Here is an 18,309-nt window from a genome sequence, read left to right on the forward strand (position 1 = left end):
AAATCATCCAAAACTTGCCAAATTGTGGCAAATTTAATATGCTATATCTACAGTCCACCTCTTCTTTAGTGAGAGAAGACAAAAATGTTTTTCGTTGTGAGATCACAATTAGATATTATATGTGATCTGAATTCTGTTTGTTGTCTTTTAGTTTCAAATCTTTCTAAAAGCTGACTGCAATCCCATGTCTTAATAAATTCCATAGGCTATGAAGTAACTTCTCTAATACATGGAATTAATGGAATACTGATGTACATTTTATATTAATTTCTATTTATAAAAAAGGATGGTGTGATTATGTACCATGGCTTTGAGAGCAAAAAAGCTCTAAGTCCTGCTGTGGGAATTTATTGAGTTGATTACACGGGGTTGAAAGCCTCTTCAGTCAACTAGATTCCCCCCCCCAAGTTCTAAATATAGATATTTAGGAGCAAAGTTCAACAAAGAAGAGAGAATAAAACAGAAAGTAGAATAAACAATATGTCAAAATGCCCAGTATTTGGATTAAACTATAGTACGTTTAATCATCTTTCAGGGTTTTTTGTTATAACAATGCCATTAAGCTTTTCTTTCAATGAGGATGTTGCCTAAGATAATCCTGAGCACCATAGGAAGGATATTGAAATGTCTATTCAGTGTTTACAAGGGCTGTCAAGATACTAGTCAGTAAGGACTACTTTGTTTTCTGTGAAATTTTCACTCCAGAATTGTAACAAAGCTAAACATCATTTTAATCACCAGGCAAGCCATCTTATTTCCAGCATTAGGATTCAAAAAACCACAGATGAATTGACTATGATGCCAGTCAGATTTTTAAAAATGAAGATATCCTAGTTATTATATATTTAAGTCTAATAGGAATTTGGAGATAATAGGTATAACAAAGGCATTTTTTTTTGGACAACGCTATGCTTTACTTTAGAAATGTGCCATTATCCCTACATGACAAAACCATAATGAAATTGATTATAATACTCATCATCATTATAGTTTTTGAAACAGGTAACATGCTAATAAATCGAATGGGATAATAGAAATAAATACTAAATTAGCCATTTTCTTGGAATCTTTCATTGAAATGAACAAAGATAGTTGGGTCAAGAAAAATTCTATTATTTTTCAATTGAGCTTCATATAGTTAAGTCAGACCATAAAATGAAAGCAATGTTGTTTTCTTTTTCTTTGTTTTTGTCTCTCTGTGTGTATCCTTTTTTCTTTTTACCTCTCTCCCTTCTTTCTTCCTCTTTGTCTTTCTCTATTTTTGTCTCCCTCCTTCTCTCTTCCTCTATATGTCTCAGCTTTTCTTTTTCTTTCTCTGTTGTTTGTCTTTTCCCCTCTTTTTCTTTCTACCTTTTTGTCTCTTTCCCTTCCTTATTTTCCCTGCTCTCTCTCCTCCTTCCTCTTCCCTCTCCAGTCTGCTCCGTGAAACAAACAATGGAATTACTGAATCATCTTGAAACATGACAGAGAAAAGGGGGTCCTCTTAACCACTTGCAGGTGCTGCAATTAAAAATGTGTACTGGCTGCTTAATCCTGATAACCAGGAAAATTAATGAGAGCTCTTAAGGGTGGGAAAGTGTTGAGGGATTGGATAGGACTCCTGCTTAAAAAGGGGACATTGGGCACTCAGATCTCTTCATTAGCAGCCATTTCAGCAGAAGAGTCCTTTCTTAAAGCTTTGGCATAAAATGGCACCATTTCTAATGGGTTCTTATTTAAATATGCAGCTACTACCATCAGTGTATTTGTTGTTGATAGAATTGTAATGAAAACATTAAAAGCAATCAAGCGTTTTATGAGCAAAGTTGAGTGGTTCTATAAAAGAGCACCTAAAAGCTCATCATCTGATGTTTGACAGCAAAAATCCATGCACAATATAATTACTAAGGAAAAAAAAAGATCCTTTTAAAAGAAATATTCATTTGGAAGGGAAAGCATTATTTCCCCCCCACACACACACAAATAATGATGTTTTTCTTCAACTGTGTATTACTACATCTTTCCAAAATATTTTGCTAATAAGTGGCAAAGTTTTCCAAACTAAATACTATCAAGATAACAAGGTCCATATTTGGATCTGATGGATGATTTTTGAAAGGAGTTCAAGCATGATTTCGTATCATTTGCATTTATCTTTTAAATAGAAAAAGTAGACCCTTTGGGGGCAGGGGGATAGTTCACAGAAAACAGGATAAAGCAGAAGTGGAAGATAAATAGAAGTTAATCAATCTCTTTTACTAGAGTTTTTTCATTTTTACTAAGTAGTTTAGCTTTACTAAGTTTGCTAAGTACTTATTTTGTGCCAGACACTGTACTAAACACTGAGGAAACAAGAAGAGAAAAGACAATTCCTGCCCTTCTAACAAATATACTGGCACTTTTAATAACCTGGAAATTGCCTGTGCCTTTGTTTTTTTTTTCCCATAGATCTGGTAACTGGATTTCCCGAATTAAGTTGGAGAAAGAGGGGAGATTGTTCAGAGCATTGCAGTGATAAATGGCATATCACTACAGTGTCCTCAGAAATAGTTCATGGGGTATGAGTTCCCACATAGTACATTACTTATGAGTGAAAATTGTATCATTCTGTGAAAAATGGAGTCCAGATAGACCATTAAAATAGCTCCAGGTACCATTTGGAAAACCTGCTAAAAGTGCATCTCTCTAGGGCAGTCTAATTTTTATGAGAGGAGGAATAGACAATAGTAGAATTCCAACATCTTGTTGAAAACATTCAAGAAGGATAAATATTAGAAATTGTGTGTAGCATCAGAAACTGAGGAAATAAAATCTGTATCGTTTGATTACAGTTTAGTGTGAAATGAAAACCATAAGAGACGTAATTTCTGGATAATTAACAATCATTTTATTAATTATGGCTAGTGAATAATTAATTTTTAAAAAAGGAATTTTGCTTTCTCTTGTAAGCCAAAGGTGACTTTGAGAGGCTCTAAATGCTTAAAAAGTCTTTGAAAATGGAAGTTCTAAGCGTGGAAATCAACTCTGTTTGGTTAACAATCAGTGGTTGGATATATTAATGAGGAGATAGGCAACAAATGTTCAGCTGCTCCTGCCGAGGACATGGTCCAGTCATGAAACTCAGATGCCTTTAGCAATCTGGACAAAAGAAGCCATCTCCACTCAGATCTAGTTGGTTGGTTTTTCCCCTTTATAAACTGGGTCATCCTGAATTCTAATGGAAGGTCACAAGGGTAGTCTGGGGCTTATTTCCTAAGAGCAAGACCTTGTTTAGACTGGATTCAGTTTGTAAGGTCTCCTAATGGGTGGATTCCCTCCCATGATCAAAAGGCATGCTTCCCAAGCATTTGGGCAATCTCATCTGTCAGCAATGCCCTTCAGAGATTGTCTAAATAACCTGGAGAGACTGCTTCCTGAATAGGAAATAGGAAAAATCTTAATCTCAATTAATAATTGGTTATTAATATTAGAAAGAAATAATCATTTTTCTCATTAGAAATTGCAAACCATGCATGTAGAACCAAGATAATGAAACTAGATAGCTGTTCATGCAAGGGAAAATAACCCTTATTTCTATTTCCCTTATGAAATTATTATATGAAAAAGAACTTTGAAATATAACTCTGAATACTCATATGTGCATCTGCATGTGCACCGACGCACACAAAGAAACGTATTAACTAAGTTAAATGAGAAAATTAGCTAATATAAAGTAGTGAAATATTTCACCAAATATATACCAGGATTAGAAATACTGTTTTGAATTATGAGACATAGGGACATAACTCCCAAATGACAAACATCAGAGATCATCTAGTTATACTCTCCTACTCTATGGATTAGAAAATTGGGCCCAGGAAGGTGAAATCATTTCTCTACGGCCATGGAACTGGTAATTGATAGCATTGATATTTAAACCCAAGTCTTCTGACTTCAGAGTCAACGTTCTTTTCTAAAAGCCTGAACTTATTTAAATTATATATGGACATGAATCAAGGGCTTACTCTGAACTTCAGTCAGGATGTGGATCTCTTTGAGAGACCTCATTAAGCCTACATATGGGTTGGAGTGAGCAGTAAGGCATAAAGGGCTAGGGATAAATGGAAACTACAAAGAAAGATAAAGGGAAAAGAGGAGGATCTTCATGTAATCAGCAACTTTGCTCTTTTGAAAACACTTTGATTTAGTTTCTTCATCTATAAAAAGAGAGGCTGGACTCGGTGGCTTCTAAATCCCTTTCAAGTTCTAAATCTACAATCCTACCTTAGGCTCTCTGGAATTTTATTAAAATATTTTTGAATATTTTTGAAACTTCTTCAGCCTTAGCAACAACAAATTGGATAACAATGAGTAAGGGACAGAGATAGAAATTAGGTAATTGAGTCAAAGATTTTGAGTTTACCCTTTGATAATTTGGTCTCCTTAACCATACACGATGACTTCAGTGTGATTGGTGGTATAGATGCATAAAAAATGTTGAGCTAAATATTTTTTTTTCTGTAGAATCCTTTCTCCTTCCCTGAGTGTATATGTCACTAAAGTTTTAAAGCCAGGTACCTATTATTTTTCTGTTGTCAACACAATTCTTTTATCAGTTTGATTTTACTGGGTGATATCCCAAAGTTCAAATGTATACTTTACTTCTTTTATCCTTGGTCCAAAATGCATTTTCTTTCTCGTAATGACCTTAGTAGCCATTTGCAGAAAGTAGAAAAAAGATAATAAAAATACATTATTTATTCCATATGTTAAAAACAAAATAAATAAAATATTATAACATTATTAAAAAAAGAAAACATCTGTGAAACTGATACATAATAAAATACCATTCACAGCTAGGTAAGCATATATGTGATTGAAAGTTTTTAAGTGGATCTCTTGTTTTTCATCTCACTCAGATCCCTTTATCTCAGTAGCTTTCACTTGGTCCACTTTGGTATGAAGAATGTCCAAATCCACCATGATCTTATGCCTACTGCTTAATTGGTATCCTTTCCAGAAAGAGACTTTTAAAAACATATATATCATCCTTTGTCCATCCAAGCCCATCACACAAAAAATGGCAGGCATTTTTATATAAACTATAATATTTTTATAAACTAGAGGAGTAAACTGTGGTAGAAAAACATACTGCTTCCTACCTGAGGCAAACTCAGATAAGTAATGTTGTCCTTCTCTATAATCTGCAGAAACTGGCTGGAACCATATGCTTGCCATTTCCAACAGCAGCCAGAGAAGGACAGGAGCATAAAAGGAAAAACTAGGACTGTGGTCTACCATGATGAGCACCTTCTTAATAGAAAGAGGATTGAAACCCATTTGTAGTTGTCTGGCTTCCCTAGGGGCTACTAATGACAGAGGCACTCTCTAGTGAAACCTAAAAGCCTGATTTGGCAAAAAGAAATTAAAAAACAAAAACAAAAAACACTGGAACAGTAAAATCCAGAGAAACCTAGAATAGCAAGTATAACCTCTTCTGTTTCCTGCTCTGTAACATAAAGAAAGTAAATTAATAAAATGTAGAAACTTTGAAGCAACTACAAAAAATTAACAAAATTACTTTTTAAAATAACTACTGAAGGGTAGGTATAGGGAGAAAAACCCAGTCCAGAAGGATTTCTAGGAGAATTATATAAAACATTAAAGGAATAATTAGTATCTACATTATATAAATTTGAGAAAGTGCTCCCCCAAACTCATTTTATGAGAGACAACTATAATATATTACCTAAATCAAGGACTGACAAAGCAATGAAAGTGAATGTTATACCAATGTTAAGAAAGGATTCAGATCAAAAATATTAATTAAATCCTGGTAAAATATTATTGTAATTTACTGCCCTCCAAAATCACTCTATATGATGAATTTAGATTGATAGCAAGGATTCAAGAATGGTTTAACATAAAAAAGAATTACAATAAGTAATAATATTAAAAAAACTAAAACCACATGATTATTTCAATAGATATAAAAGGTTTTAAAAATACAATGAATATTTACATAAAATAAATTGAAAACCTACAACATATGGCATTACTTGTTTAAAACCAAAAGTCAGGATTAAATGTCAGTGGAAAATATTACAAATTTCCTCAATAAATAAATTGAGCAAATATGCCCCAACTAGTATTTGGCATTGTACAACAAATGCTGTAAAAACATTAGTAATATAATTTTAGAAATATACTGAGAAAAAATATTAAGAGAATGAAATAGGCAAATAGAAAAAGGAATTATCTTTTTCCTGATAATGATGGTTTATTTCTAAAATACCAGGAAATCACTAAAGAAATTGACACAATACTTTCAGTAGTGCTATAAGCTACACAATAATGTTTTTAAAAGCATATCTATACAAAATTTAAGATGCATCCATTAAAAATGGTAATCATATTTAAAATACCAAGAAAAATTCATAAGATATGAAATATAACACAATTAAAGTATTCCAATATAGGAATAAAGTTGCAAAACCCCCGTGAAAGAAATGAAGAAAAATTTAAAGAAAAGTAGAAATAGTCAGTGCTCATGTCAGAGCCATATTAGTATAATTAAAATGATAAAACTACCAAAACAAGTTACAAATTCAGTGCTTAACAATAAAATGACCAAAGTCATACTTTAAGAGGTATACAAAATAATAATCAATTTAGAGCAACATAGAAACTAGAAACCAAAGCAAAAATGGAGAAAAGATAGGAATAAAGGGAGTACATATATAGACCTCAAAATAAAATATAAAGTAGAAATCATCAAAGCTTTTATATATTAAAAAGTAGATGAATAGCAAGACAGTAGAACTTACTAGAGACAGGAAATCAGAAATATTTAGATTTAATTACCCAATGTTCAATAAACCTGACAACATATATTATATATAAAAGAATTCCTTTTTTGACAAGAATTTCTGAGAGAACTAGAAATCAGTCCAGCAGAAATTAGGTTGAAACTAATAGCTTACACCATTTATCACACTATAATTAAGTGGATTTGTGACTTGAATATTAAAGATCAAGTCATGAAAAAAATTAGAAGAGGAAACTATATGCCTTTATTCTCTATGTACAATGTGTGGTAGGTGAAAAATGAAATGACTGAGGAAAACTAAGGTCTGCTGTTTTGAGCATATCAGTTTATTAAGCAATGCACGCCAATTGCCACCCAAAAGCAGGAATAGACCTCAGTTTAATTCACTATTTGCCTATTTCATTCTTTTAATATTTTTTCTCAGTATATTTCTAAAACTATATTAGTTTCACATTACAGAATTACAATTTTATGCACTAAAAAGAGTTTATTAAGTCCAAATAGCTAAAAGGAAACAATTCCAAATTAAATAATCTGATTTCAAATTGTAAAAAAAAAAAAGGTGAGGGAATTTTCAAGTTGAGAGAGGAAGAAAGAACATGTACAATTTTCTGAGTTAGAAAAGGGGAACCTACTACCCAATTATCTATAAGCAATCAAAGGAACATGGGGAAAAATAACTGATGGATCAGTTTATAAGGCCAGTTTTCAGATAAGATATAGATTACTTGAGATATATCATTGGGAGAAAACTCTGCATTAATCTGACTAGTTTTCTGGTCAGCACAACCTACATCTTTAATTAAGTGTCTCTAAGGAATAAGGAAAGGTGATCCAGTTTTCTATCTATATGGAGCTAGATTCAAACAATGCAATAAGGTTTTCTTGCAATTCCCCAAATTCAATTAAGCCATCTCACAAGACAGAATTTGGACTAGACCCATAATTGAATAGAAAAGGAACTGATATAGCTCCAGAACTGCATTATAAGATAAAGTCAGTTTGGTTCCCTCAGATCCTCCAATTAACCATTTGGTGTTCCAATCACGTGATTATTGATAGATTTGATTTCTTTTTCTGAAAACTGCCTTATGATATCCTTTGACCAATTTATCAATTGAGCAATGAGTAGTCTTTTTATAAATTTGACTCAGTAATATTTTTATTATCTTGTTTTTTCCCTTCAAACTTATTTTAAATAAGAGATGACTATCTCAGAGGGGCTGAGAAGAGGAATATGATAAAAAATAAGTGATTTAGAAATAAAAATGTCACAATTAAAAAAATAAATCATAACACCTCTAAAATCTTATCTTGCCTCAATCAAATTGGAAATGATGAAAAAAAGTTGAAATAATGGAGGATTTGTAAAAAGACAGGCACACTAAGTCACTGTTGATGAAGCAATAAATTAGTCCAACCCATTATGGAAATTTCTTTGAAATTATGCTAACGTGAATACAATATATATAACCTTTGATCTAGTGAGCCCAATTCTAGGCTTTTACTTCAAGGAGATCAAAGACATAAAGATCTCACATCTCCCTAAATATTCATAGCAGAATTTTTTATCATAACAGAAAACTAGAAATAAAGTTGATGTCCAGTAATTGGGGAATGATTCAATAAATTCTGTTATGTGACTACAATGTAACAGGAAATGACAAATGTAAAGAATGTAAAGATTCATTGGAAGATTTATGAATTGATGTAGAGTGAAAGATGGAAAACCATAAAAATAATATACACTATGATGACAATGATACAAATGGATTAAAAAAAGAAATAAAATTGGATGATGTATAATCATAATCATCAAACTTGGTCACAAAGAATAGGTGGGAAAATGTACTTTGCTTCTTTCTTTGCAGAACTGTAATATTATGAGTGTGAAAGACTGAAAATAATACTAGATTTGGTTGATATGTTAGAATTTTTTCAACCTGCTTTTTTCCCCTTTCTTTTTTATTCTTATTTGCAAGGAATGGCTCTCTGAAGATAGGAGGAGATATATTTGGAAAAGAAGGCAATATATAGGTAATAAATATTAACTAATGCTGAAGAGAAATGGATGTGATATAAAACTCAAAAAATATCAGTAAAAAACAAGTATTTAAAATGCATCATTCATTGATAGATTTGTACTTTCAAAGCGGATGTTTATCAACACAAATGAATGAATGGTTTTCTAACTATGAAAATTCCAGACACTGCAGCAGGCAGGAATGTAATGTTGGACAGAAGAGAACACTAATTTCACTAAATGATGTCACTAGTACAGATAGCATAATGGCAAAGCTTATAAATAGTTCCTGTTAATGCCCCTAGAAGGATTGGAAGACTAGCAATCTACCAAGAAGTAAAAAGATCCAGTAGAGGATATAGCACAACTGGAGATTTCAGAGCACTTGCTGACAATTTTCAGCGTCAAAAGCATTGGTTTGGCTAGCCAGCACCACTCTTGCTCTAGACTAGAAACAAGCTTTATAAGATCAGAGGGCTGCATGACCTTCAATAGTTTGTTGCTGGAGCTTGTTTTCCTTCTAAGTATGGAAATAAAAGTGTGCCAATCTAGCCAAGTCTCTCTTACCCAGATCTACCAGCCCCACTCCATGTGCCCATGGCAAGTATTTGTGAATTATCACAATTATCACAAATCAAAATTGTCAAGGCTTATTAGGAGACAAGGCTAGATGAATAAAAGGGAGGTGGTTAACTGTAAACTGAGTTCTAACTAAAGAGGGGAAATAATGTACAGCCAGGAACTTGGAACTGCCACATTTTTGACTCAGTATAACCCCTTTTTCACTTGAGAGAGCTTTGGAACTTCACCTCATTGGTCTTATTCCCCCCTCCTTAGACTTTGGATTGGCATTGGGATCTTAATCCATATCTTGGTGTTTCTGTTTAGTATTTAGGGTCCCCAACTAACCCTTCTAGTAGTTTGGGCTGGGAGGAACCTCAGAGGTATTCCTTTGAGTTTAGTTCTAAATTTATTAATGGAAAACAGAAGAAACTATGCTTGGAAAGATGAGTAACTTGTCCATAGCTACTGAGGTAGTGTCCAACACTGGATGTAGAGAGGGACATTCAGCACGCTCTCTAAGGCAGGACAGGGGTCTCTTTCCCTTTTAAGAACAAAGATACCTCCCTCCATTAAGCACTGTCCCTAGGATTTCTGCTTTGTTGGAACTTTCCCCGAGTAATGCAAGTCAAAGATCAGTCTTAGGAGTTGGGTAACCTTAAAATATCCACTTTAGTTAAGAGATGCTCAAACTCTGTCATGTCCCAACGACATTAGTATATTTGGTAGAAGAGATTGAGATTTAACATGAGTCTATTTTTCATTTCACACAGACCTATTATCTACATCACTGACAAGTGAAAAGCTCTAGCATATGACTCATTTATTTCTGAAAACATTTCTTCATCATACACAGATGGTGTTTGTGGAGTCTATTAAAGGCGGTGACCTATTGAGGGAACAGACATCCACAGTGTCATCAATGGCTATCTCACCTGTGGGGGAAAGCTAGAAAATGCTTATATTTATTTCTCAGAGAGGCAAAGCCAAATTAAAAGCCATTTACTGTCCTTTTCTCCATCCTGACATTTATTTCTTGTTCTTTCCTTGTACTATCTTTGTATAACTGTTGTCATAGTAACAAGTTATGTCTCTGCTTAGGAGAAATACAATTTGGGCAGTACTGTATTTCTGGTATCTTACCATTAGTGTGACAGTATCTCACATTCTTTTTATAAACCAAGAAAGATTAAGTATTGGTCCCTTCCCTGAGCTTCGAATACCTGAAATCAATTTCATCAGATAAGTTCATTTCATTTCTCTCTATCAAAGATCTCTAAGAATCTCATGTTTTCCATGCAAACTGCTAGGGAAATACCAGCTAAAGTTAGCATCTAATTTCCTAAAACCTAGAGATATTTAAATGTTAATCTACCATGAGCTAGAGCAGACACAATCATCATAAATATTTATATTTCTTAATCAGTAGTGGGGGTTTAGAGGTAGAATTATGTGGTGCTATAGTTCATAGAGTGCCTGCCTTGAATCAGGAAGATTCACTTTCTTGAGTTTAAATCTGGCTTCAGACAATGACTGATCGTGTAATCTTGGGAAGTCATCTAACCTAGTTTGCCTCAGTTTCTTCATCTGCAAAATGAACTAGAGAAGAAAATGACAAATCACTTCAATATCTTTGCCAAGAAAATTCAAAAGGTCCTGAAAAGTTTGACATGGGCAAACAACTAAACAATAACAAAAGCAGCAAAATGGAGATTTATTTTGTTTTGTTTTTAAAAACACGTGTCACTCTGTCCTTCAATGTACATGACAACAATACGATTCATTAGAGACATACAGGATACTTATTTATAAAGCGCAGTGCTACATGTTTGATAAAGACAAGATGGAATAAGATAGGTCTCTTGTCCTCAAGAAGCTTATTATTGAGTAGTATTTGTTTGGGAAGTTTACCAAAGCACTTTACTTTTTGGGGCATAGAATAATTATTTTTCAAATATTTTTACTATTGTCTCATAAAAATATGATCCTTTTACTGGATGAGTCCATCAGAAAGACCTAGGACTAGTGGATAAAAATGATAGGGAAGATGAAATCAATGATTTACAGCTTCTTAACAATTCAAACTGTCCCCAAATGGACAGCCTCTGAGCCTGAAATGCAACAAAGCATAGATCACATTTTCTGCTGTTTGTGCTAAGTTTGGCCTAACAATTAATACCAAGAAAACAAGTTCTACAAAGCCATTACCACACCATCCATCCATGGAACTCTCATTCATAACAAATAGAATTTTTAAATGATATTTTATTTTTCTCCCATTACATAAAGAACAATTTTTTGACACTTGGATTTCTTTTAAGCTTTGAGTTCCAAACTCTGTCTATCTTTCCCTCCCTTGTTCATTTCTTAGATGGCAAGACAATCTGATATAATTTACCCATGTGCAATCATGTAAAACATTTTAACATTCATATTTTTACATGAGAAAACTTAAAACAAGAAGGAGAAATAGTATGCTGTGATCTATATTCAGATTCCATCAGTTCTTTTTTCAGATAACATTTTCCATCATGTCTTTTGGAATTCTCTTGTTTCATTGTATTGCTGAGAAGAGTTAAGTTTATCATTGCTGATTATTCTATATGATGGCTGTTACTGTGTACAATGTTCTCCTGACTCTGCTCACTTCACTCAGCATCAGTTCCAGATGTTTCTGAAGTCATACACTTTATCCTTTCATATGGTACAATAGTATTTCATTATATTCAGACACTATAATTTGGTTAGCCATTTCCCGATTGATGGGCATCCTTTTAACTTCCTATTGTTTGCTTCCACAAAAAGAGAGCCACTATAAATATTTGTGTACCTTTTTTATGATCTCTTTGGGATACAGATACCTAGTAATGGTATTGCTGGATTAAAGAGGAGGCATAATATGGTTAGACATACTTCCAAATTGCTCTCCAGAATGTTGGGTCAATCCATGAATCCACCCACAGTGCATGAGTGTCCCAATTTAAAGACTTTGGGGAGGGGTAGGCAATTGGGTTTAAGTGACTTGTCCAGAGCCATACAGCTGTCTAAGGACAGATTTGGACTCCAATCATTCTGACTTCAGGACCAATGCTGTATCCACTGTACCACCCACCTGCTCCTATGGTTATTTATGACACCATTTTGTATACTTAATTTGTTCCAATAATCTACCACTCTATTCCTTAGCCAGTTTTGATGATTACCACTTTTTAATATGTTTGATATCTGGTATGTCTAGGCCACCTTCCCAAATAATTTTTTTATTGATTCAATTGATATTTTAATCTTTTATTATTCTAGATGAATTTTCTTATTATTATTCTAGTTCTATAAAATGATTTTTGATTGTAATAACACTGAATCAGTAGATTAATTTATGTAGAATTGTCACTATTATATTGGCTGGCCTGGGACAATAATATTTTCACAATTGTTTATCTATGACTTTATTTGTGCCAAACATTTTGTTATTCAGTCTTTGTGGGACAGGAAGATTCCCAAGTACCTTATATTGTCTAAAGTTATTTTAAATTGAATTTTGCTTTCTACTAAAATGGAGAAATCCTGAACATTATGATTAAGGATGCTGTGGATAAGTCCACTTACCTTGGCATTTTTCTTTCTAGGGATGTCCACATTGATGATGAGGTTGATGTACAATTTCCAGAGCTAACTCAGTGTTTGGGAGGCTTTGGAGGAAAATGTGGGAGAGAAGAGGTATTAGACTGAAGGTCTCCAGACCATTCAGCTGACTTTGTTGCTAACATGTATGGCAGGATTGCCATGCCATGGCAGGAAGCTAAATCGCTTCCATTTGAATCCTTTCATGAAGATTCTGAAGATCAGCTGGCAAGATAAAGTACAAGACACTGAGGTCCTTCCTCGAGCTGAATTGCCAAACATTCAAATACTGCAGTGAGTGCAATGCTGGTGGGATGGCCATATTGTGTTTGCGTAAAGGACTATTTTACAGAGATCACGTGGAGATCCAAAGAAACTAGACAAGGGCACGCTCAAAGTCTTTCTGAAGAACTGTGGAATCGACACTGGCATAGGACTGCCCAGCATGATGTAACCCCATCAAAGCAGCTACTATGTACTCTCTGAGCAAAGCAGAGCTGCAAGAACTCAAAAAAAAATGTGAGCGGTTTTGATTTAAAGACGTCTCCACTCTACATGTTCTTGTGGACTATGGATGCCCCACATGTAGCGGAGCCTTCCAAGTTAGTTTTGGTCTACTCAACCACAGTTAAATACATGGCACCTTGCCTCCATGATGTCATTTTGGTTCCCTTCAAGAACAAAGGATGATAATCAGCCAAACAAGTCTTGTTTTCTAGGAAACGTTGAAGAATAATCTAGATGTCTACTTTGGGGGTATTTTGTAGAAACAATTTCTGTGGCAGGAAGGGGGAAAGAAATAAGCATTTATAGTGCCTACTGTGCTCGGTATTGTGCTGAGAAATTTTTACAAATAGTCATTTGATCTTCATGACAAGCCTTAGAGAGAGATGATGTAATTAGACTAATTAGCATTGTCTGACCTCCTCTTACCTCATTAGAATGCCTAATTGATGTCTCAGTGACTGAGTAGACTTGCTTGACTCATCCCATCATGGTTTAGAGCCGATGTTTTGAGGTGGATCTATGAAGTCTTCATCAAAGACTCTCCCTTTTCATCATTTTGATCATTTCATCATCCTTCTTAGAGCACAGACAGAAAAAATAATTAAAATCATAGAAAATACCTGATTGTTAATCCATTCCTTGATCATGAATCTAGATGACCTAGAGACCATTTAGTCTCCCTGAGGACCAGGAAACCCCAATGGCTTTCCTGAGGTCACAAGATACTAAGCATAGAGTTAGGTTTCTAGAGGAGACCACAAAATGCCTGTGCATGTCTTGGGGCAGAATGACAAAGGAATTATATGTTTTCATCTATTCATCCCAGGGGGAATTCAGTATTCTAAAGAGAGAAGGGAGAGATGTGGGACAGTATTAGATTTTTAGAGAAAGATCATGGAATCCAATCTTCTAATGAGGAAATAGGGAATTTCTGGTATTTCTTGGGGAGAAAATCATACCTATTACAATAGACTTTAGAAAATAGGTTGCCAATAAGCCTCAGTTTTTGGGAGCAAAAGGCCTAGACCCTGATTTCCGCTGTTGAAATGAATTAATTGAATACTGTAACAAGTTTTGGACACAGGTCAAAATTCATTTCCCTTCTAGAGAGAGAAACAAATCCCAAAAGACAGTTCCATAAGACTGGATGCTTGCATTGGTCTCTAGAGTAAAAAATGTGTGGTTCACTAGGATGTTAGGAGATCTACTTTCTAGCAGCCCAAAGTCATACCGCAATATTATGCATTTGAGAGTTTGTATTATGCCAAAGAAATTGGGAAATTTTATTAACTAATCTATGGGATATCATGAATGTTTAGATGGTTTTCCCCCAATTTGTTTATAATAAAAATAAAGTCTGTTCAGTTACTCACATGCATTACCCACATGAACCTTGTGGGGTTCTATGCAAATCTGAAAACTCTTTAAAAAAGAAAACCACTCAGACATGGGAAGACTGAAACAAAAGTTCTATTATTTAAACTAATTTTGACCTTTGGAAAAAGTAATTGTGGGTAAAGGCAATGTGAGCCAAAAGGAGATATGATTTTTGTGTGACTTCCCCATAATTGAACTTCTACTAAGCAGAGAATATGGAGAGCTTGTAAGATTGAACTCACATTGCCACATGTATTCAGTGCTCTTACTAATTACTATTAAATATCAATGGTGGGTTACTTAGTTTTTTTTTAATGAAAAAAGTCTTCATTAAGCTTAATAGGAACCAATTTTGCAACCTTCATATGTGCTTATTTATACATATACATTTATATGTGTAAACATACATTCACATGGAATATAATGATATTTCTCATATGGCTAAGAATATATATGTATATATGTATGTATGTATGTATATACACATATTTATACTTAGTTTCTATTAAGATCTTGTAGAATTTTTTGGTTTGTAGATGCAAATGAATATGTTATTACATAAATAGTACGAATTCTATTTTTGCAGGCAAGTTAGCTTTTTTTAAATTTCTTTTTAATAGATGTGCTTAATGGAGGTAAACACTCCTAAAGAAAGCATGAGAGAGATATTGAAAGTTGAGTGTGAATAGCAGTATAAATGAATTTCTAATTGCATAACACTTCCCAGGTCCCTGAAGTAAGTACTATCTTTGCATTATATGTTAATTTTAAAGTCAGTTCATGTCAAAGTACATGATAAAAAAACAAAAATGGTAGGGACTTAACAGAAGTAGAAGAAATTAAGAAGAGGTAGAAAGAATACATAACGGAAAGATTTTAAAATCACCAATAATCAAGATAGTATGGTTGCTGATCTGGAGCCAGACATTTGTACAATGAAATCCAGTGGGCCTTAGGAAGTATTGCTAACAATAAGGCTAGGGAAGTTAAAAGAATACCCGCTGAATGCTGAAAAGGTGATGTTAAAGTGATGAACTCAATATGCCAGCAAATTTGAAAAACTCCTCAGTGGTCACTGGATTAGAGAAGATCAATTTGCAGCTCAAACCTAAAGACAAAGGTTATGGTTATTTTGGCAGTGCCAAAGAATGTAAAAATTACTAAACAATTCCCTTCTTTTCATACACCAACAAGGTTATGTTTAAGATTCTGTAAGCTAAGCTTCAGCAATAAATAAACTGAAAATTACAAGATTTTTAAAAAAAGCAGAGGAACTAAAGACTAAATTGCCAACATTTGCTGGATTATAGAGAAGGTAAGGAAATGACATAAAAAAGATACTTCTGCTTCATTGACTATACTAAATATTAGTGTGCATAACAATAAAAATATGGCAAATACTCAAAGATATGGGAATATTGGATCATCTTATTTATTTCCCGACAAATGTATGTAGGCTAAGAAGCATTCATTTAAAATCAGAAAAATAGCTTGACAAAGCTATAAATTATCACCTTATTTATTTAATTTAGATGCAGAATGCATTTGAAATGCCAGGATGGATGAATCAGAAGCTGGAATGAAAGCTGCCTGAGAAATATCAACAATCTCAGATATACAGACAATACAACTCTGATGACAGAAAGTGAAAAGGAATGAAGATGCTTCTTGATAACACAGAAAAAAGGAGAGTGTAAAAGCTGGCTTGAAGCTTAACATAAAATAAAGCTAAAATCATGACAACTGGCACAATTACTTCGTGTCAAATAGAAATAGAAGCAGTGTTATATTTTATATTTGTGGGATCAAAAATCACTGCAGATGGTGACTGCAGCAATGGAATTAAAAGATACTTGTTGCTTGGAAGAAAAGTTATGGTAAATCTCAATAGTAAACTAAAAAGCAGAAATATCTTGCAAAAAAGGTCCACTTAGTCAAAGTTGTTTTTTCCCCAACAGTAAGTGAAAATTGGATTATAAAGAAAGCTAAGAAGTAGAATTGATAGTCTTCAATTGTAGTGGTAGAGAAGACTTTTGAAAGTACCTTGAACAAAAAGGAAATCAAGCAGTTAATAGTTAAAAGATTTTTCAAACAATTCATTGAAAAGTCAAATAGTAAAGCTGAAATTAAAATAATTTGGCCACATAATGAGAAGACATAACTCACTGGAAAAGACCCTGATGTAAAAAAAAATGAAGGCAAAAAAAAGGAAGGGGGATAGCAGAGGATGAAACAGAGAAATCAGGAAATGATCATGAACTTGGACAAACTTCAGGAGATAGGATATGAGGTCCTAGAGTTCTATAACCCAATCATGAAGAGCCAGATGTCATTGATTATCAACAGCAACATCTAAATCTCACAAGTGGAATTTTTCATCTCCTACATTCTTACTTTTTTGAGATTCCTGTCTAGAAAAAATTACTTATACAGAGCATGTTTCCAAGGAAAGGCAATAATAATAGGATTTTTTTCTGAAGAATAATAATCAAAACTTGCTTGAATATTAATCCCCTTGTTTTTCTGAAAGGGGAAGAACATGCTGATTAATGTCTCTCTGAATGTTCAAGTATAAGACTGCTGCTTCAGTACAACTGAAAAAGTGTGTGATTTCATCAGTTTGGGAATCCCTTAAGACAGATTACAACCCCTCTGAGCCTTTTTGAGCTGCTATTGAGGAAGATGGGAGGAAGAGGAATTGTTACCTGGTAACTTCTGGAGTCTCTCTGAAATTAGCTAATACACAATTTGTTCCTAGGATCATCCTTAAAGTCCTTTGAGCTTGGTAACAGAACTAGGACTTTCAACTTTGCTAGTATATTGATGCCAAAATGAGCCACTGAAATAAATAGCCCTTTTGTGGAGGTTAAATTAATGATGACCCAAAGATATCATGAAAGGACATCTAGTTCTTTCATGTTTTTCCAGATCACAAAGCATATCAGCCATCCTAGACATGTAACTAACTACTCAACTTAAAAATCTCTCATTAGGAAAAGGTATTCCCAAATGTTGCTCAGCTTTCTAACATCTCCTACCATATCCATTGTGAAGTTTGTGTTCTTATGTGATTTGAGGGTGGGTACATATGATATTCCATAATTAGAGTTGGAATTCTGAAAGTATAGGGTCAGTATGTAGGTTCTTCACTACAAAATTCTCTAAATTTCCTAGAATTTGGATTAGCTAAACTAAAGCTAGTATTTTAATAATAGTAATATTATAATCATAATTAATATATAATTATATACATAATATGTATAATTAATTATAATATATGTATATAATAATATTAATAGTAACAACATATGTGTAGTCATAGGACTGTGAATTTAGAGTGGGATGGGAAGTCACAGGTTACCTGAGCCATCCCCTTGTTTTAGATATTAAAAAAAGTAAAACTGGAGAGTCCTATCAGGTGTCTTTGCCCAGG

General features: G+C 33.7%; 1 long non-coding RNA gene across 1 annotated transcript; it reads right to left on the reverse strand.

The window, feature by feature from the left end:
- Positions 1 to 13,001: 13,001 nt before the first annotated feature.
- LOC141547150 (uncharacterized) lies at positions 13,002 to 15,986 on the reverse strand. The gene is made up of 3 exons (XR_012483521.1): positions 15,875 to 15,986; positions 13,926 to 14,075; positions 13,002 to 13,060 (listed from the first exon to the last, which is right to left on the reverse strand). It is a non-coding gene; the product is annotated as an uncharacterized LOC141547150 (long non-coding RNA).
- Positions 15,987 to 18,309: the final 2,323 nt, after the last annotated feature.

The sequence above is a fragment of the Sminthopsis crassicaudata genome, chromosome 6 (assembly GCF_048593235.1).
Source record: "Sminthopsis crassicaudata isolate SCR6 chromosome 6, ASM4859323v1, whole genome shotgun sequence".
Classification (NCBI taxonomy): domain Eukaryota; kingdom Metazoa; phylum Chordata; class Mammalia; order Dasyuromorphia; family Dasyuridae; genus Sminthopsis; species Sminthopsis crassicaudata.